We start from the raw sequence: 21949 nt of genomic DNA, 5'->3' as shown, positions 1-21949 counted from the left end.
ATTCCTACCACACCAGGGACCTCCAAGGACTCTTCTCACTCTGATAGGTGGTGGTGGTGTTTTTTCTTTCTGGGATCCCCTGAGCTGTCGGGTGGATGATCTGGTAGGAGTCACCTCTCTGAACCTTCCAACCACCAGCAAATCACAGTCTTCCCAATATGGCTGCTACTTGGGGGGGCCACCCAGCATCCACTTCCCTTTAGTTTTGTTGGGGGGAGCCTCCCTCCTCCACCTCAGCCAGGTTCAGTCAGTGGAACTGACTTCCTCCCTGACTCCCTGGGGAGGAAAGTGAGCAGACAGGGAGATCCCTGCATTCCATTCCCTGAGCTGTCCAGGGTAGTCATGTCAATTCCAGTCAACGCCAGTCAGGATCAGGAACTGTCCCAAATGCAGAGAAGTCTGGAAGCATAAAACCTGGGAAGGCTGGCAGCTGAAGCTGCTGGCAGTCATCCTGCCTCTGTCAGGAATGGATCTGCGGCAGGGAAGGCAGAGTTTGGGGCGGAAAGATGCAGCTGCTAATGTAATTCAGTCCCTCCAGTCACACCGCCCTGGGCTTTTCAGGTCCAGGAGCCAATACAGGCCTTTGTCACTTACAGCCAGTTTGAAGTGGCTATCCTGTTGCTTACAACCAAAAGAATAGTGACTATTTTGTTGGAGTTAACTTGATTCTACAACACCATCAATAGTAAGAATTTTTTTTAATAGTAAGAATTTTTTTTAAAGATTTATTTATTTATTTATTTGACAGACAGAGATCACAAGTAGGCAGAGAGGCAGTCAGAGAGAGGAGGAAGCAGGCTCCCTGCTGAGCAGAGAGCCCGATGTGGGGCTCGGACCCAGGACCCTGGGATCATGACCTGAGCTGAAGTCAGAGGATTTAACCCACTGAGCCACCCAGGCGCCCCAATAGTAAGAATTTTTTAAAGGCAAATATTATATCCATTGAAATAGCAGCTTTTTTTTTTTGATGAAAAGAGGAGTGTATCCAGTGTGCTCTTAAAAGACTGACAATAATATGTTCGTATTTATAAAACTGTCTCCTTTTGATCAAAGTTCTTCACATTCAGAGTCTAAACTTTCCTTGGACGAATTTGGCAGTTTTTACTTCTAATTGCATTTGCTGGCTGGCGATAGCTTTCTGTACACTTAGCCTTATGCTTCCACATGGTGTCATTTTAGAAGCCTTGCTAAGTGATAATTAGGGATGCGGTCTGATAAAATTCCATCAGGCTCGACTGTGGCCACCTGAGCTACTGGGTAACGGACAGAAAGGACACCTAATTACCTTCTGCCTGCTGACGGGCATGTTTCTTGGACATCACCTGTGGGGCCCATCCTCAATTCCAGAAACGCTAAGCTGCCAGTGTGAGCCCGGTGTGTCAGAACTCGTTCTGATGCAGCTACCACTTCCTGCGGGACAGGCACCAAGCTAAGCAGAACAGTGTTAGGACCTTGGGCAAGTAACATCACCACTCTGTTTCTGTGTTCCCCCGTCTGTGAACGAAGAGAATAGCTCCACAGCGGTGTTGAGATTTAATGAAAATATCAGTGTAATGCTTGTAGAACAGTGTTGGCATATAAGGATCACCCAGTACATATCAATTACTGCTATTTTAATTCTCGCCCTTGGAAGTCAACAGGATGGTCCTACTTGTAGTTTAGGACCCTGAGATCAGAGACAAGAAGGGACATGTCCCAGGTCACTCACTGGGGAAGGAGATGGTGGATATGGGACTCAAAACCAGATCTGTCCAGTACCCAGGCTGATGTTCTTACCATAATGCCACGTGGACCTGCCAGGGCACAGGCTTGGGTGGGCCAGTGGAATCTGGGGTCCAGTTCTTAGACACAGAGCAGAGAAAAGTCAGACTCACTCACCAGGCCAAGCTCACCGTCCAGACAACTGTCTTTGTCTGATTTGTGGAACCCTGGGCCTTTGAAAACTCCAGAGAGAGAAAACACCAAGGCCTCAGTGGAGATGGGATTGTCCAAGGCCATATAGGGAGAGACAGAGGTCAGGCTGGAGCTCCCCATTCCCTGCCTCCTCAGATCCTCCTGCTTCATTGCCCTCCCTTAGAGGCATCTACCTCGGCAGCCCCTCCTCTGAGAAGCTCTCCCAGACTGCCACAGCCCATGTCCCCGTGCCTTGCTCCTTGAAGGGTCTCTACACTCACTGGCATTTCTTTCTTTTTTTTTTTTTTTAAGATTTTATTTATTCATTTGACAGACAGAGATCACAAGTAGGCAGAGAGACAGAAGGAAGCAGGCTCCCCGCTGAGTGAAGAACCCGATATGGGGCTCGATCCCAGAACTCTGGGAGTCATGACCTGAGCCGAAGGCAGCGGTTTTAACCCACTGAGCCATCCAGGTGCCCCCTCACTGGCATTTCAAACATGCTCTTTGGAGTCAGACCGACCTTGGGTTTGAATCCTCCTTTGCCATTTTAACTATATAATCCTAGGTTCCTTTTCCCCATCGCTGAGCCTTAGTGTCCTCACCTGTAAAATGGGCTTTTTACAAAAGACCATCTCATGGGGTCAGCATCAAGTTTCAGGGGAGGTCAGGGCTGAGTGCAACCTGGTACAGCAGCCATCCCCTCCCTGCCTGCCTCTATGCAGCAGAACTACTTACATACATAATCTGAAATAAAATGAATAAGGACAATGGGCAGAAAAGAAAAGCAGAGAGTGAAAGCTTTTTATTGAACTACACACACATATATCATTGTGGCAGCGAAAACTAACAAACTAAACAAATAATACAAAACTATACTTCTGTAAATAGAAGAAGGAAACAGTAACGAATTAATACTTCTAAGTTACATTGTTATTGTTGTTGTTGTTGTTGTTATTATTATTATTACAAAAGGAAAAAGATCACATTAAGAAACACTTGCAGAAGAGTGGACCTGGGAGATTCAGAGCGTGTGATGCCTTTGAGCCAGAGTGAGGCTCCGGGAACCTGGCTTCTGCCTCTCACAGTCACGTGGCTGTCTCGCCATCACACAGCTGGTGCTGCTTGTCCCTCACCTGCTGTTAAATGCAGGGCTATGGGGAGTACTGGACGGAGCACCAGAGGCCGAAGTTGAGTTTAACCATTCCAAACAGTTACCAAACTTGTAGTAGTTGAGTCTGGGCATACTGGGAGCCGAGCGTACAATGAGGTTTTCTGGACGAACTTCCATTTCAACCCCCGTGTTCATCAAAGTTAACGTCACCTTTCGATGTGCTGATCTCATATTAAACCTAACAAGAACGGCAGCAATTGTTTAGAACATGGGCTAATGAAATATTTGGGCTGCGAAGAGTGATTTCCTCACCAGTTTTGGTGAGAAGGGCCAGTGCAGAGTGATAATAAAAAGCAGACTGACTTTTAGAGGTTTTGTTATTGCTTTTAAACTCTGCAGACGCTGCTCCCCTCACTGCTTGCACGAGACACAACGACCTCTGCTCCTTGCCTCTGTCCTCCACTGTGCTCATCTCATGGTAAGTGTTATTTCGATGATCATTACATGATTTAACCCCTGGGCATCCCCAGGAAGGGGTGAAGGAGGGAGGGGGGGGAGGGAGAGAAGGAGGCAGCCTGGAACAAGGAGCAGGGGCTTCTGAGTCCTAGGCCTGACTCAGTTATAACATGCTGTGGGTCTTAGGGAAGTCACACCCTCTCTGGGCTTCAGACAGGATGGGGCATCCTTCCCCAGCTTCCCTCAGCCCTGACAATAGAGATGCCAGGCCCAGGGACAGAAGCACACGACAAATGCATGTCTGGCTCTAAGCCTGGGCCCCTCTTTCGGAGTCAGGCCCGCCTCCCCGGCTGCTACCCCTCCTGTCCTAGCTGCCTGGCTGTCCTTAAACTGTGACTGCTCCACAGCAGCCCCTCACGTGAAGGGGGCTGAGCTCTGGTGCTCTGCCTGCCCCTGACTCCCAGTGACCTCTGTCACTGGAGTTACCTTGTGGTGGCCACTGCAGCCACCCCGTTTCCAGCCCATAAGGAAGGCCTTCCTGGTGTCCAGCTGTTGCAGAGGCCCCACTGCCCCAGGCTGGGGCCCCAGGTGACATCTCTCAATCCCGTCACTCAGCCGTCTTCTTTCCGGTGGGCTGCGTTACAATAGATCTTGGTTAGAAAGCAGCCTCCTTCCCTCCCTGGGACCTCAGCTCCCCGACCCACTGCAGGGCTGTGGGAACACTGGCCTGCCTGGAAGAGGACACACACTCCAACATACACCCCCATGTCACATCGGTTTAGCCAAGGGCACATCTCATGGGAGCAAGGTGGCAAAGAGCAGACTCGATAGGTGGTGGCCCAGCTTCTTCAGGTCCTTTGGCCTCTCTGTGGGACCTCACAGCTGTTGGTTCTTTCTCTGAGTAGGTAGCTCCTTCCAGAACAGAGACAGAGGCTGAGTTCTTGCTATGCTACCAAATCTTTTATACTCAGGTTTCATCATCGTCCAGGAGAACAGCCATTAACAATGTAGGCAAATTCTCAAAAGGAATGTTCTCAAAAGCAATTCGACCAAGGTTGAATTCCCCGGTTTCCGAGTTTGCATTTCCAGCCCTCCAGTGACCTTCAGAACTGTCTCACCAAGCTCCCTGGCATTGAGGGATCCTCCACGTCTTTTTGCGGCTTGATTTCTTTTCATGGCTGGATAATACTTCATTGTCAGGATATAATGAAGTTTGTTATGCACTCGCAGATGCAAGAACATCTGGGTCGTTTCTAGGTTTTGGTGATTATGAATAAAGCTGCTATAAACATACACATTTTTCATGTAGATGTAACTTTTCTAAGATTTCATTTATTATTTGAGAGAGACAGTGAGCACACTCATGTGGAGGGAGGCACAGAGAAAGAGGGAGAGAGGGAATCCCAAACAGACTCTGCACTGAGCGTAGAGCCTGACACAGGGCTCGATCTCACGACTCTGGGAACATGACCTGAGCCCAAATCGAAAGTTGGGCACTTAACCACCCAAGGCCCCCAGGCGCCCCTAGACATAACTTTTCAATGCAACTGGGTATGTACGAGCACAGCTGCTGGATTGCATAGTAAGAATGTTTACTTTTCTAAGAACTGCCAAATTGTCTTCCAAGATGGCTGTACTAGTTTGCATTCCCATCAGCAATGAATGAGAATTTCTATTGCTTTTTTTCCTTGCCACTGTTTGGTATTGAATGTTTTGTGAATATTAGCCATTCCAAAAGGTATGAAATGATATCTCATTTTATTTTGCCATCTCCTAATGACATATGATGTTGAACATTTTATTTGCTTCTTTGTCAAACCTGTCTATATTCTTCGGTAAAGTGTCTGTTCAGATCTTTTGCCCACTTTTGAATTCTTATTGTTGATTTTTAAATACTCTGTATTTTGGGGGTACCAGTACTTCATCAGATATGTTTTGCAAGTAGTCTCTGTCTGGAGAAGTGGCTTATCTTTTCGATCTAACTTTTTTCACAAAGCTGAAGTTTTTACTTTTAATCAAGTTCAACGGAATCATTTTTTTTTTCCTATGGCTTGTGTTCTTAGTGTTAAATTTAAAAATTCATTGCCAAACCCAAAGTCACTTAGATTTGCCCTTATGTTAGCTTCCATAGGTTCTATAGTTTTGTATTTTACATTTAAGTCTAAGATCCATTTTGAGTTTACTTTGTAACAAGTGTAAGGGCTGAATCTAGCTTCACTGTTTGGTGTACGGATGCCCAGTTGTTCTAGCATCATTGTTGAAAAGAATATCCTTTCTCCATTGAATTGCCTTTGCTTTTTTGTCAAAAAAAAAAAAAAAAAAGTTGACTCTTTGTTGACTACATTTGTGTGGGTCTATTTCAGGCCTCTTTATTCTGTTCCACTGATCAACCTGGGTATTTTTTCACCAATGCCATGCAGTCTTGATTATTGTAGATCGATGGTTAGTCTTAAAGTCAGGTAGTGTGAATCCTCTGACTTCATTCTTCTTCCTCAGTATTGTGTTGGACATTCTGGGCCTTTTGCCTTTTCATATATAAAGTCAGCTTGTTAATATTAAAACAAAAACTTGCTGGGTTTTGATTGGGATTATGTTGAATTTGTAGACAGAATTAGGGAGAATTGACATCTTAAAAATATTTAGTTTTCCTAACCATGCACATGAACCCTCTCTCCATTTATTTGTATCTTCTTTGGTTCCTTTAATTGGAGTTTTATAATTTTCTTCTTATAAAGCCTGTACCAATTTTGTTGGACTTATGCTTCCATATTTCATTATTTTTGCTGCTAGTGTAAATGGTATTGTTTCTAACTATTCATTGCCAGCAGAGGAAAGCAATTGACTTTACATGCTAACTTTATATCCTGTGACCTTCCTATAATCACCTATTAGTTCCAAGAGTGGTTTTGGTCTAGTTTATGGAATTTTATACATATGTCCTCTATGTCATGTGTCATACATATGTCCTCCTGCCATGTCCTCTATGCACAAAGACAGCTTTATTTATCTTCTCCCCTCTCCATATGTATATCTTTCCTTTTCTTACAGCATTAACTAGGACTTCCAGTCCAATGTTGAATAGGAGTGGTGGGAGGGGATTATCTTTTCATATTCCTAATTTAAGGGGGAAAATGTCCACTGTCTCTTCATTAAGTATGATGTTAACCATAGGATTATGGTAAACACCCTTTATCAATAAGTTTGAGAATGTTCCCTATTATTCCTAAATTGTTCAGAGTTTTTATCATGAGTGGGTATTGGATTTTGTCAAGTGCTTTTTCTGCATCTACTGATATGATCATGATTTTTCTTCTTCAGCCTGTGGAGTGATGTGATGGATTATATTAACTGGTTTTAGAATTTTGAATCAGATTTCCATACCTAGAATAAGTCTCATTTAGTCATAGTGTATGTCTTTTTATACATTCTTGGATTTGATCTGCTAACATTTTTTGAGTATTTTTGCATCTACATTCATGAAAGGTATTGGTAATATCCCTCTCATAAATATCTTAATTTGGTTTTTCTCTATTTCTTTAGTAAATATTGAACTATTCAAATTATCTAATTCTCCTTTTGTGAGTTTTGGTGGTTTGTGTCTTTCAAGGAATTGACCCACTTCATCTACGTTAACAAATTTATGGGCATAAAGCCATTCATAATATTCCTTTATTATCCTTTCAATGACTCCTCCTTCATGTCTGATATTTATACTTTCTTTTTTTTTTTTCTTGGTTATCTTGGAAGGTTTATAAATTTTAATGGTATTTTCCCCCAAAGAACCAGTTTCCATTTTGTTGATCTCTGTTGATCTCCTGTTTTCAATTTCATTGATTTCTGATTTAATTTTTTATTACTTCTTTTCTTCTGCTTATATTGCTCTTCCTTCTCTATTTTTTATTTAAATTCAAGTTAGTTAACATATAGTGTAGTATTGGTTCCATATTATATATAATACCCAGTGTTCATCAAAGGTGCCCTCCTCAATGCCCATCTCCTGCCCACCTCCCCTCCAGCAACCATCAGTTTGTTCTGTATAGTGAAGTCTCATGGTTTGCTTCCTGCTCTGTTTGTATACTATTTTTCCTTCCCTTCCCATATGTTCATCTTGTTTCTTAAACTCTGGTTCTTAAACTCTTAAACTCTGGTTTCTGAAACTCCACATATGAGTGAAATCATATTTCACAAATCATATTTGTCTTTCTCTGACTTATTCTTATTTTGCTTAGCATAATACCTATGAATTCTATCCATGCTGTTGCAAATGGCAAGGTTTCATTCTCTTTGATTGCTATATATATATATATGATGAATAGCTAAAGAAGATGTGGGTTGTATTTACATATATGTGTATATATACATATATGTGTGTATATATATGTATATACACCCCGTATCTTCTTTACCTATTCATTAGTTGATGGACACTTCTAGTTTATGTTGGAAGCTTATTGATTTTAGATGTTCTTTTCTGATATTATATATTTAATGCAATAAATTTCCCTCTAGGCATGGCTTTTCATACATTTTGATAAGTTCTGCTTTCATTTTAACTCAAAATATTTGTAAATTTCTTGAGACTTCTTCTTTGATCCATGAATTATTATCCAAATACGTTGAGATTTTCCAGCTATCTTTCTGTTACTGATTTCCATTGTAGTCTAAGAGCAAACCTTATTTGATTTCTATTCTTTAAAATTTGGTCAGGTGTGTTTTATGGCCCAAAATGTGGTCTATTTTGATGAATGCTCCACATGAGCTTTCTAAGAATGTCTATTCTGCTGCTGCCCAGTATTCCATACATGTCCATTAGATCTAATTGGTCTTTGGCGCTATTCAGTTCAACTATATCCTTACTGACCTTCTTCTGCTGGACCTGTGAATCACTGATTGAGAGGTGTTGATATCTTTAACTGTAATAGTGAATTCATCTATTTCTCCTTGCAGTTCTAGCAGTCTTTGCCTTGCATAGTTTGTCGCTCTGCTGTTGAGTGCATGCAAACTAAGGATTTTCATTTCTATCTTTTATTATTATATAATGCCCTCTTTATCCCTGATAATTTTCCTCGCTCTTAAGTCCTCTTTGTCTGAAATCGGTACAGCTATTCCAGCTTTACTTTCATTAACATTAGCAATGGTATATCCTTCTCCGGCCCTTTACTTTGTATCTACCTGTGTCTTTGTAGTTAAAGTGGGCTTCTTGTAGACAACATGTCATTGGATTTTGTTTTTATTCACTGTGACAAGGGATTTCAATTGATCTTTTCATTTAGACCATTCACATTTAAAGTAATTATTGACATAGTTGGATTAATTTCTATGTCTGTAACTCTTTTGTATTCATTCCATTTTTTTCTTTGTTCTTTGAATTCTTAAAACTCCCCTCTGGCAGGTTTTCACTTTATATGTTTCTATTTTCACTCCTTTTGGCCTATCAATCACTTCTTTAAAAAAAAGTTAGTAGTTTCCCTAAAGTGTGCAATGTATGTTTACAACGAATCCAAGTCCACTTTTTAAAAACTGACATATAATTGACATGCTAGTTTCAGATATGTAACATAATGATTTGATTATGTGCATGTAAGTACACTTCAAATAACACTATACCACTTCCTGGGGAGTGTGGGTGTCTTGTAACAGAGTAGCCCCAAATTCCTCCCTTGGCTGCCACTGCCTTCACTTACCCATATGTTATAATCACCCAGTTTGTTGTTGCTCTCATTACTTTGAACAAAGAGTTATCTATATGATTAGGTAGGTATACAAATAGCAAAGATTTTTTTTTTTTTTAAGTTAAGCTCCATGCCCAATGTGGGCCTTAAACTCAGGACCCTGAGCCAGCCAGGTGCCCCTATTTTCCTGTAATTTGAATATGATACACGTATGTGTGGATTTTTGGTATTTGCTCTGCTTGGTATTTTCTGAGCTACCGGAGTTTGTGGTCTGGTGTCTATCATTAATTTTGGAAAATGGCCATTACCACTACTTCTGCTTTCTCCTTCTTCTCCTTCTAGTGTTTCCTGTTTTGTGTACATGACAACTTTTCTTCTTTACTATATAATTATTATTTTTAAAGATGTTATTTATTTGAGAGAAAGAGAGCACAAGCAGGGAGAGCAGCAGAGGGAGAAGAAGTGAGCTCCCTACTGAGCAGGAAGCCTGACTCAGGGCTTGATCTCAAGACCCAAACAGTCACTTAACTGACTTGAGCCATCCAGGCACCTCTATATAATTATTTTTAATGTCCAGCATTGAGGGCCAGAACTTTCTCCCCAACTCAAGTTTATAAATACTCAATTGGCTTGTGAAGCCGATAGGGATACTTTTTGTCTAATTTGATTTCCGGGAAGACTTCATTCAGGTCCTCAATGGTCATTGGATCACATGGAATTATGATCATCTTCTCTGGCTCTTTTTCAGATTCCTCAATCCTGGCCTTTGAGAGAGACAAAAATTCAGCACAACTTTTCACATCTTCTTTTTCTTTAGCATCCACCTGAACAGTGTATTTCTCCTCCGGCAGAGGAAACTTCAGGGCATTAAACTTCTCCAAGTAATCTCCCAAGATAGCCTTTGCCACACTGGCCTTGTAGTAAGCCCAGTCAACAGCAGGTGGTTTCTCAGGGAGAGTAGCCCACCTGAAGGTAAAGGTCTCATTCCAGAATTTCAGAAGTTAGCAATGGTCTTCTGGTTTTGGGGTATGATTTTCCCAAAAGCTACTCAGTCAATGGCTTTTAGAGCAAGTTTTTCCTGGTCATCTTGAGATCCTTCACCAACCCCAGCAGCCCACAGTCCACCTATGTTACACTTTTTGGAAATGTCCCACAGTTCCTAGGTATTGTTCTAGGTTTCTTCATCATTTTTTCACTTTTTATTTTTTTCCAGCTTTATTGACATATAACATATAACACTGTGTAAACTTAGGGTATACAATATGATAATTTGGCATACTTATATATTGCAAAATGATGCCCATGGTTGGGTTAGTTAACACCTCCATCATGATTACTATTTCTTTCTTCTTCTTCCACTTCTTCTTTTTTTTCTGGTGAGAACATATACGATCTACTCTCTTAGCAACTTCCAGGTACGTAATACAGTATTGTTAACTATAGTCCCCTTGCTGTATGTTAGATCCCCAAAACTTGTTCCTCTTCTAACTGAAAGTTTGTAACATTTGACCAAATATCTTCCAGTTTTCTTCATCCCTCACCCTTGGAAACCACTCTTCTACTGTCTCTATGAATTTGGCTGTTAGTGCATACTATTTTAGGATTTTTAGGATTTCTTGGTTTGGGGTTCTTCCAGCTTCTTTAATCTGTAGGTTTATGTCTTTTGCCAAATTTGGGGAGCTTTTAGCCATTGTCTCAGTATATTTTCTGAACTGCACTTCTTCTCTTCTTCCTGTAGGATTCCCGTGACACACATGTATTTTGGTATTTTCCCACAGACCCCTGAAGTTGTTCATTTTGTTTATTTGTTGTTTCTTTGTTGAAGTTGTAGAATTTTTAGTGGTCTATCTGCAAGGTCACTGCTTTCCTCTGTCATCTCCAGTGGGCCATGGTGCCCACCCAGTAAGTTTATTGTTACTGCATTTTGGGGGTTTAGAATTTCCATCTGGTTTTTCTTTATATCTTCTTTTTCTCTGTTGAAGTTTTCTTTTTCTGTTTCAGGTCTATTCATGGTTGCTCACAGAAGTTTTTCTTTTTCTTCCGTTCTTTCTTCTTTTTTAGGGATAGCTACTTTAAAATCCTTGTCAGATAATCCCAACATCTGTGCCATCTTGATGTTAGCATCAGTTGTTTTTGTTTGGTTGTTTTTTTTGTTTTGTTTTGTTTTTTAATTAAGGGATGCGCTGTGCCCAATGTGGGGCTCGAATTCATGGCCCTGAGATCAAGAATCACTCACTGGGCTGACTGAGCCAGCCAGGCACCAGATGCTAGCCATCCCTTCATTGCCCTTTTTCATTCCAGTTCAGGCTTCTTCTGGCTTTTGGTATGATACAAACTATTTGATTTTATCCTGGGCCTTTGGGTATTATATTAGGAGTCACTGGTTCCTTTTTAAAACTATGTTGGTATGTATTCAACTTGTTCAAGTTCAGAATGAGCACCGTGGCTCACTTTTGTGGTCTGTGAACTGGAATGTCAGTTTAGTTTAAAATCAGTACAATTTTGGTCTGCCGTGCTGTGTGCTACCCAGAGGCCATCCTGAAACAGTATGGTATTCCACATCGTAGTTGAGTTCTCAAGCTTTCACTATGTTAGTTCTGGTGGGTTGCACACATAGGTCACTTGTGGGTGGGTGTACCCTGCACTCCATATACAAACTGAAGCAATCTCTTTTTGTAGCTCCCTCGTCTGTAATCCTCCCCACATGCTCCAGCTGTGAGAGGCTGGGTGCTGCCTCTTTGTCATCTTTGCTTAGTGCAGTGCAAGGATGCCAACAAGGCCCTACCTTCCTGTCACAGCACTCCATGAGGATGAGAGAGGAAGGGGATTCTTGCTGATCACACTTGTGCAGAGTGGGGCTGGCAGAGCTCCATATCACAGCCATCACTAGAAAGGAGAGCGAGGACTACCCTGACGGTAGTGCACAGCTGGGATGGTGGGCAAGCTCCACACCAGTCTCCCCAAAGCCTGCTGGAGAGGATGGGCTGTGGCTTATTTCATGGTGTTTGTCCAGAACAAAGCAAGCATTGTCAAAAAGTCTATCTTTCATTGCTGTCCCTCCCAGCCCTTTGACCCCCTAGAAAGTGGGCTTTCATTGGGACTTTGTGCTTTGGGGATGGTTTTGGGTTTGGCTTTCTCTGGTGCCCAGGCTGGGATCTAGTTAAGTAATAAAGCCTGTGAGGACTCCCAGCTGTGTCATCGCTTGAGACCCAAGTTGTCTACACAGTTCACCTTTTCCCCACCATCATGGAAGTCCGAGAGTTGCTTTATGTATTTTGTCAAGTTTTTGGTTGTAGTAAGTGGAAGGAATAGGGTAGAATCTACTGACTCATCTTGTCTGAAAATGGAAGCCCCATGTACTTTTTTAAAGTCAACTTTTTTTTTTAAAGATTTTATTTATTTATTTGACAGACAGAGATCACAAGTAGGCAGAAAGGCAGGCAGAAAGAGAGAGAGAGGAGAAAGCAGGCTCCCTGCTGAGCAGAGAGCCCGATGTGGGGCTCAATCCCAGGACCCTGGGATCATGACCTGAGCAGAAGGCAGAGGCTTTAACCCACTGAGCCACCCACGCGCCCCCTAAAGTCAACTTTTTGAGGTATAATGTACATGCAATAAAACATACCCATTTCAAGTGTACATTTCCTTGAGTTTCAACAAAGGTACATACCCATGTAACCACAGTCAAAATATAGAACATCCCCATCTCCCCAAAAGTTTCCCTTGTGCCCCTTCCCAAGCAATCCCCCCCATCCCAGGCCTCAGACAAACACTGATCGATGTCACTATGGATTAGACATGTCTTTTTCAGAGTTTCAGATAAAATCACACAGAATGTATTTTTTTAAAGATTTTATTTATTTATTTGAGAGACAGTAACTGAGATACCAAGAGAGAGCACAAGCAGGGAGGAGAGGAAGACAACCAGGCTCTATCCCGACCCTGGGATCATGACCTGAGCTGAAGGCAGACGCTTAACTGACCGAGCCACCCAAGTGCCCCCAGAATGTATTTTTTTGATAAAAGTCTGCTGCCTTTTGTTCAGTTATGTTTGAGATTCATGTGTATCACCCAGTGTATCAGCAGTTCATTCCTTCTCATTGCTAAGTAGGGTTCCATGATATTTTTGTGTATGCTTTTCTTTGGATTGTCGCCCTCCTCTGCTCTAGAGACAATGGACCACAGCACCTCTCTGCCACAACCACTGCTGTGTTTCTGCTCTCAGAGCTCTTTCTCTTTGATCCAGGAGAGGAAAAGCTTGATGCATCACTTAGTACTTACTTTAAGGGATGGGTAGGATATTATTTCAGGATAAAAAGATGGTTTCTTCTGGATTTAGCTCCATTGATCTGCTCTGTCATACACTTGCTAATCACATGCTCAGACCAAAGTATATGAAAACAGTCATTGTCTTGGCAGGGTGTTTTAGGGGTTTGTAACTTTGGTCTTATATTGCTGTGCCCTCTGAATTAGTAATAGGAATATGGACATGCTTTTCATTTTATGTAAGGATAATTATCCAATCACAGGGATGCGTAACTAATGCCATCCCTCCATGTTGAACTCCTGGTGGCTTGTGATGAATTGGGTACCTCAGCAAACAGTCTTATCCACATCCTCAGGTTCTCGGTTTTTCTGTCCAACCCATGCACTCATACAAATTCCATAAAAGAAATTTGGTACTAGGCAATCAGCTGATTCACTTTGTGATGGCAAGGGACACAGTAGCGAAGGGATGACTTGTAACCTGACCTTGTAGATTCTCTCCTGGCTAGTTACATTTACCAAGTGGATACATGCTTTCTCTGATGGCTGTCTTCTCAAAATTCTGCATTCAGACTCACAAATGAAGTGCAAAGTGGTTTTTATTATATAAGAAAACAAGGCCAGTTTTCTTTCCTACCAGTGCAAGTTTGGAAATATTCTTTTAAAAAAGATGACTGAATATTCCCATTTAGCAAAGTCTTAAGGTAAATAGATGGTTGCCAGGTTTCTAGTTACACTGGTTTCTGCACTATCTATCTGTTCAGACACAAGCTCCTTTTAAAATGTGCCTAGTCAGAATTTCTTCATATACTGCAACCAAAACAACATATTGCAACAGATGGAATGCAGAAGTAGATGTGAGAACTCAGCTGTCTTCTATTAAGCCAGGCATTAAAGGGATTTGCAAAAAAATGTAAAACAATGACACTCTTTTCTTTTTTACTTTTTTAGAGAGTGGAGAGAGAAAGACCATGGGTGGGGGGCGCAGAGGGAGAGAGAGAATCTCAAGCAGGCTCCAGGCTCAGCACTGAGCCCGACACAGGGCTCAGTCTCCCAATCCTGAGATCATGACCCGAGCTGAAATCAAGAGTTGGACACTTTAAGTGACTGAGCCACCCAGGCACCCTAATGCTACTCTTTACTAGGTTTTGTGAGAAAATATATTTGTTGAAAATTGAGCTGTCAGAAAAATAATTCAGGAAAAACTTTCAAACTACATTTCCAGATTAAAGTGACTTTCTTTTTAAAAAAGATTTTATTTGTTTATTTGAGAGAGAATGAGTGAGAGAGAGCATGAGAGAGGAGCCCGATGCGGGACTCGATCCTGAAGTCCGGTATCATGACCTGAGCCAAAGGCAGTCACTCAACCAACTGAGCCACCCAGATGCCCAAAGTGACTTTCTAAATGCCCAGTATAGTAAGTGCAAAAGAGGGGGAGATAAAGAAAAAAAAGAAGACCAACACATGGCCATATTATGAAATTTCATTATACTATAGATTAGCAGAAGATCCTGAAAGATTTCAGAGGAATAAAAGCAATCACATATAAGGAAACAAACAAACAAAAAAAAATGGCATCACCCTTCCCAACACCACCAGAAAGCAGAAGACAATGCAGAAATGCCTTCATTCTTAGGGAAAATAATAAGCAACCTACAATAATATTCTCAACTAAACTATCACTCAAGCATGAGAGTAGAAGAGAGACATTTTTGGATATCACGTGGTACAGTATGATAGTAATGGTCCCCAGTGAGTCACAACTCCCTTTTACCATATCCCTTTGTGATGTGACTTTGCTGTTCCTCCCAGTGACAGGAGTCTGTTTCTTCACCTCTTGAGTCTGGTCTGGTGGAGTGACTTGGTTTAACCAACAGAACATGGCAGAAGTGATACTGTGTGAGTTCCACAGCCAAGGCTTTAAAGAAGACTTCACATGTCCCCTCCCATCTTCTGGGTCAGAGATCACTGTGGAACTGACACCATGTTGGGAAGGTGGGGTACATCTACTGAGGATGAGGCCACATGAGAAGATATCTAAAAGTGAGGCATCAATACAAAGCAGAAATGTGAAATTCTTAGAACACCTTAATGGTGTCTCCTATTAGATTGTCGTTTTCTTCAGAATTGTTTATATATTATGTATTTGTTTTTTATTATAATTGTTTATATGTTATTATATATTTAATGTATGAGATTTTAATATTTTGCAAATATTTTCTCTTCATTATTTGGGTTATGGTGTCTTTCAGGACAGATTTTTTTAATGGTCATATCAACCATATTCTTTGTCTTTATGTCCTTGCAATTTTTTTTTTTGACCTTATTTATTTGACAGAGAGCACAAGTAGGGGGAGCAGCAGGCAGAGGGAGAGGGAGAAGCAGGCTCCTTGATGAGTGGGGAGCCCAATGCTGGGCTCAACCCCAGGACTCTGGGATCATGACCTGAGCCAAAGGCGGATAGACGCTTAACTGACTGAACCACCCAGGCATCCTGTCTTTGAGCTTTAAAAAAATTTTTATTTATTTATTTGATGGGGGTAGGGTGAGGACAGGCTGAGGGAGAGGGAGAGAATTCTCAAGCAGACTCCCAGCCAAGTGTGGAGCCTGAAACAGGACAGGATTTGGGGTCCCAGGACCCCAAAATTGTACCTAAACTGAAACCAAGAGTCTGCTGCTTAACCGACTGAGCCACTTAGGTGCCCCCTTATTTTTCTTTTAAAGATTTATTTATTTTAGAGAGACAGAGATTAAGAGAGAGTGGGGGGAGGGGCAGAGGGAGAATCTTTGAGCAGACTCCCCACTGAGCACAGAGACCAATGAAGGGTTTGATCCCACAACTCACGAGACTATGACCTGAGCCGAAACTGAGACTCAGATGGTTAATCAGCTGAGGCACCCAGGCATCCCTTTGTTTTTTGATCCTCACCACCACCACCAAACCAGTATAAGCAACTGGTGCAAAATGGTGGTCACTGTCAAAGAGAGAACTGAGAATTTTAAATAGTTGTTTCTAAGGCGTGGTCTGGAGTTAGGAGAGCCAGGCAAGAAGCTGCTGCTTTTCTACTGACTTTTCCCTCAGTCCAGGCTAAAAGTCACACTGACAAAGTGCACCCTGAGCTGGACTACTGACTATCCTCACTTCTTCCAGTCTGGTCAAGTTTTCTTTCCTACCTATTATCTCTGGCCTAAATGATCCCAACAACTGGCTCACTGGTGTCCTGCTTCCACCCCTGCCCCCATTTGTTATCCATTGCTAGGAAATGAACTACTTCAAGACCAGTTTATTAAATCTCCTAATACGTTGGTTTTCCTGAGCTGACAGAGGTGGTTCCTCTATTCATGTCATGTTGCTGGGACTGTGGGCACTTGTGGGCAGAATATCCAAGTGGCTCACTCATCTTCTCTGGCAGTTGGTTCTGACAGATGGCTGGGTCCTCAGCTGGGACTTTGGGCTGTGGGTCTCAATTCTCTTCCATGTGGCCTCTCTGTACAGCTTGGACCCAAGAGCTAGCATTCCAAGAGGAAGGGAATTTTCTTAAGGCCTGAGCTTGGAAGTCCCAGAATATTCCTTCCACTGTCTTCTACATGTCAAAGCAGCCACAAGTAAGCCCAGAATCAAGGGGAATGGAGGAATCACTGGGGGCCATCTTTGGAGACAAGCTTTCATGATCCCCCCTTTAGTCTATTTTCCACTTTCCAGAGACATCTTTTTTTTTTCTTTTTTTAAAGATTTATTTATTTGAAAGAGGGAGAATGAGAGTGTGTGCATGTGCATGTGCATGTGGTAGGGGCAGCGGGGAAGGGCAGAGAGAGACAGAATCTCAAGCAGCCTCCCCTCAGAGCGTGGAGCCCAACACAGGCCTTGATCCCATGACCCGTGAGATCAAGACCTGAGTCAAAACCAAGAGTCAGAAACCCAACCGACTGAGCCACCCAGGAGCCCTTCCAGAGACATTGTTTAAAAACAAATAGACATCACTCCTCTGCTGAAACACACCTAATGACATCATCATGCTCAGGATACCTGTCACGTTTCATGCCCTGTCTTACCTGGGTCCTGCCCAATCCTATCCATACTTCTGCTCTCCCCATATTTGGTCCTTACCATCTTCCCAGCACCCCTAACTCACCACCCTGAATTTTGTACTTGCTGTTCCATCAGCCTGGAACAGTTGTCCTCCAAGCCTCACTTGGCTACTTCACTTCATAGTTGGGATACCTGACATTATTAACTTATTCATGCGTTGGGTCTCGGCTAGAATTTAAAGTCCCTGCTGGCCGTGCCTTTCTTGGCCCTATCCTGTATTTATTTCTCACACCTAAAAAAGCATTAATCACGGGGCTGCCATACCATAAACATACCCTGTAGTTAACAGAATTGATTTCCCTAAATCCTGAGGATGTACTGCCTTCAGAAATGTATGAATTAATTTTAAAATAGGCAAACTACAGTGGCAATTAGCACACGGATCTGATAGTGTACCCACTCTATATACCCACTGGCAAATATTTCTACCTTCCTAATGAAGCTGACAGCTGCCTTCTGTGTGACTTTGTGGGTCAGCTGCTACAGCAAGCCCAGCCTCTGAGAGGTCCGTCATCAATCTGCCCTGTGTGTGCACGGAACTCAGAGAACTCAAAGGGACTCATTGGACATACTGGGCAGAAGCCAGGCAGGCTACCCTCAGCATTTTTATTTTGATCCATTTTTGTTTCAGCTGTCCCACATTAATTCACTGAATTTAATTAGAGGGTCGAATGAGAACCCTTCAACTATGTCATCTAAGTGACCACTGCAGTCCAACACTGTCAATCAAAGTGAACCCACATATATTCAGGAAGCAGGCATGCATTACCAGGGGTATGCTTACAGACACACATCCCACATGTCAGAGATAAATCTAGGCCCAAAATAATACTAACAAAGCTTCTTTTTTCATAAACCGGCAGCAAGAGAACCCTTCTGCCATCACCCTTGTTTCAGCAGGCGTTCAAAGGTGTCAGGGAGTATATTTCACGGAGTAAAAAGGAAATGCTATCCCATTGAAAAGCATTCTGCAAAGGTAGGATTAGTGAAGTGAGGAAGACTCACTGGTCTTCCAGTACATTTGGCCATCCTTGGTTAGCTGCAAGGGGGCAAGTGAGCAGTTTGGGGACATTTCAAAAGAGGAAAGGGCGGAGGGTTTTCTGTGGCCAGCCATTTCCTGGAACAAGTGGGGGTTGACGAGATGCTTGCCTGTAGTCCAACTGTCATCATGGTTATTGGGGGGGGGGGGCTGCTTTCCTGCAGAAAGTTTCTCATGTGATCATTCCATTTAAAATAATTATAATTTTATAATTATAAACCTACCCATGGTTCCCAACCCCCAAGTCTATTCAATGATTGGAAAACCTCAGATACAGGGTAATTTGCAGTTTAAGCCTTAGCTAGCAATGGTCAGAAACAGAATCAGAAGTTTTCCTGAATCCTAGGGCTATGGATACAACCACCATGCTTCTCAAAAATAAAACAAGGAAAACAATGAAAATAAAGTCAGCAGCAACAAAAACCAGTTTCTAGCCAGGCCCAAGGATACCCTTGCTTCTGTAACAGAGGCCTGACCCTGTCTGTTACGGAGTTCGGAGGCTCTGGTTTTCAGGGGAGCCTAAGCCTCTCCCCAGTACTGGAAAGAGTCCTCAATCCGTCCAAGTCAGTCAGTTCTCCACGGATCTTTTTCACCAGTGAACAGAAGGCAAAAGTAGGTGGGCGGGGACTGGGGGGCAGGGGAGCATCTGGAAAAGAAAGTTTGAGGGTTCTTAAGGGCCCATAGAAGTGGTATTTTCTGTGGTGGGACACGGGTGGGGTTTGTTTTCTGTGTGTGGGAGAAAGGTTCATACAACTTGGCAATGTTAATTGAAAGTTAGAATCCTTTGACCCGACAATCCCCCTTCTAGTATGTTATCCTACACAATCAAGGTTTTTAGGAAAGAAAAAAATTAACACAAAGACATATTGGATTTTTGTTCTAATAAAACCAAAGAAATGGAACTACCCCAAGCATCCAACAACAGTGCATCAGGAAACAGCGTGGAAGACTTTGAAACAAGTCCCCCCAACCTGCTGGCACTTAAAGAGTGCTTTTAAGCTACTTGATCATGATGCAAATCGAGGGAAACAGATCACGCAGGTGATTCCTGTCCATACATATGCAAGTTGCACCATGTAAAGTCCTAAATGTAACTGATTATTATTGAGTAGATACTGGCTAATTCTGCCAGCTATGTATCTACTAAAGCAAATTTTTCAGCATTCCTACTGGGCTAATTATATTTTTATTTGTTCTCTGGATTCTCCTTTGAACCAGTTAAAACATCTTAACTTGTTCTCTCCTTGATGAACAAATAATATCTTTAACATACTTGTTTTGTATTTGAGTCATGATTTTACTTTCTAAAAACAAAATTTATCCTTCAGTAAGGTGGTTAAGTAAATTTAGTATATTCATTTGATCTTACCTACAGCCCTCTTCAAACCAGTTATAAAGACAATATAGCTGGGTGCCTGACTGCCACAGGTGGTTAAGTGTTGGGCTCTTCATTTGGCTCAGGTTGTGATCCTAGGGTTGTGGGATTGAGCCCCGTGTTGGACTCTGCGTCAGTATGGAGTCTGCTAGAGATTCTCTCTCCCTCTGCCCTTCCTGGCTTGCGTTCCCTAAAATAAATAAATAAACCTTAAAAAAACAAACAAAAAACTTATACATTAAAACTAAGAGAGGGGCACCTGGTGGCTGGATAGGTAGAGCCTACAACTCTTGATCTCATGGTTTTGAGTTCGAGCCCCATGATGTATACAAAGATTAACTAAAAATCTTTTTTTTTTTTTAAAGATTTTATTTATTTGAGTGACAGAGAGAGAGAGAGCATGAGCGAGAGGGAGAGGGACAGTCTTAAGCAGGCTCCACACTAAGCGTGGAGCCCGATGTGGGACTCAATCCCAGGACCCTGAGATTATGACCTGCGCTGAAATCAAGCGTCAGATGCTTGACCAACTGGGCCACCCAGGTGCCCCTTAAAAATCTTAAAAAAATAAAATAAAAATTTTAAAATTTAAATTAAAGAGAAACAAAGTCTCCACATTAGTTTCCTCTTGTTGCTGTAACAAACTACTACAAAGTTCGTGGCTTAAAAACGACACACATTTATCATCTTTGTTCTAGAGGCCAAAATGGGTCTCACTGGGCTAAAACAAAAGTGTTAGCCAGGCTGGTTTCTTCCAGAGGCCCCGTGGGAGAAGTGTTTCCTTGTGTTTTCCAGCTTTTAGTGGCCACCACAGTTCTTGGCTTCTAGTCCCTTCTTCCATCCTCAAGGCCAGCAAGCAAGGCATCTTCAGATGTTTTTAAGGAGTCTTGTGATTATGCTGGACCCACCCACACAATCCATGAAATCCAATCCTGAAATCATCTCCCCATTTCAGGGTCCACCACATAATCCTATCTGCAAAGTCCCTTTCTCCTTGTAACCTAGTCACAGTCCTGCCTAACTTTAGTAAGTTTAGTGAGAACTAACAGCACCCCTGTGTTTCTGAGTGAAGGTATCACACTGGGTGCTGAATGCAAGAGCTCCTAGTACAGATCTCCTTTAAATCTAATTCAGAAGTAACAGGCAATACCAGAGTAGGAAAACAGAACGGCTGCGGACTCTGGGGAGCCAGTGGGGACTGAGAAAGGGCATAAAGGAATTCTCTGAGCTAGTGGTCATGGTCTCTATTCTGATAGTGTTGTAGGGTGCAAGAGTATAAACAAATACTAAATTCTAACAGATATTTAGAGGGAACTGTGATGTCTGCCATCCTGAAATGTGTTATAGAAGGATTAGGGTTAAGGTTAGGGGGTAAATAGGTGATAAGCAGGTACAGTAACGTATTTATGGTAGAAGCTAGGTGGGGAGTACACAAGTGATCACTATAAAAATCTTGTGTTGTTTGACCATTTTTATAAGGGAATTTTGGAAAAAAGGAGTGATGACTCCGCAAGATCACTTCAGTGACTTAAATGAATAAAGGGATGGGTCGTGTTTTGACAAGTGCAGGAGTACTACTGACCGTCTCCATCACAAGGGAGGAGGGGAGTATTACCAGCACACACAGGGTGGGGGCCAGAGAAGCTACCAGAACTAACTAGCCTGCCCACATGACAAAGAACTTCTACACCAATGGCACCAAGGAACACCAATTCAAAACCCCCACCTTCCCTGCGTAACCCTCTATCAGTTTGCTGCAGCACATCTCCAACCGGGTAGTGGCTCGTTTCTTGAAAGCCGGTTGCATCTCCCACTTCTTGCTAACTCCAGAGAACTCAGCAAAACGCTCTACCCAGAACACACATTTAAAAAACATCTGATGATGGGCGGTAGGGGGTGGGCCTGATAGTTCCTCCACCAGAGAAGATGCAAACCTACCCCCTCTCACCCTGACACCCCAGAAGGGCCAACAGGGAAGGACATTCCTGCTACAGTTCTTTTGCCTAGCCCCAATCTCCGACACGACCATGACATCCCCACTGACAAAGCC

General features: G+C 42.5%; 1 pseudogene; it reads right to left on the bottom strand.

The window, feature by feature from the left end:
- Positions 1-9746: 9746 nt before the first annotated feature.
- On the bottom strand, positions 9747-18755 carry LOC132022418 (ATP synthase subunit d, mitochondrial-like; annotated as a pseudogene).
- Between the last annotated feature and the right edge of the window lie 3194 nt (positions 18756-21949).

This window comes from Mustela nigripes, chromosome 7 (genome assembly GCF_022355385.1).
Source record: "Mustela nigripes isolate SB6536 chromosome 7, MUSNIG.SB6536, whole genome shotgun sequence".
Classification (NCBI taxonomy): domain Eukaryota; kingdom Metazoa; phylum Chordata; class Mammalia; order Carnivora; family Mustelidae; genus Mustela; species Mustela nigripes.
This window is presented reverse-complemented; position numbering and strand designations above follow the sequence as displayed.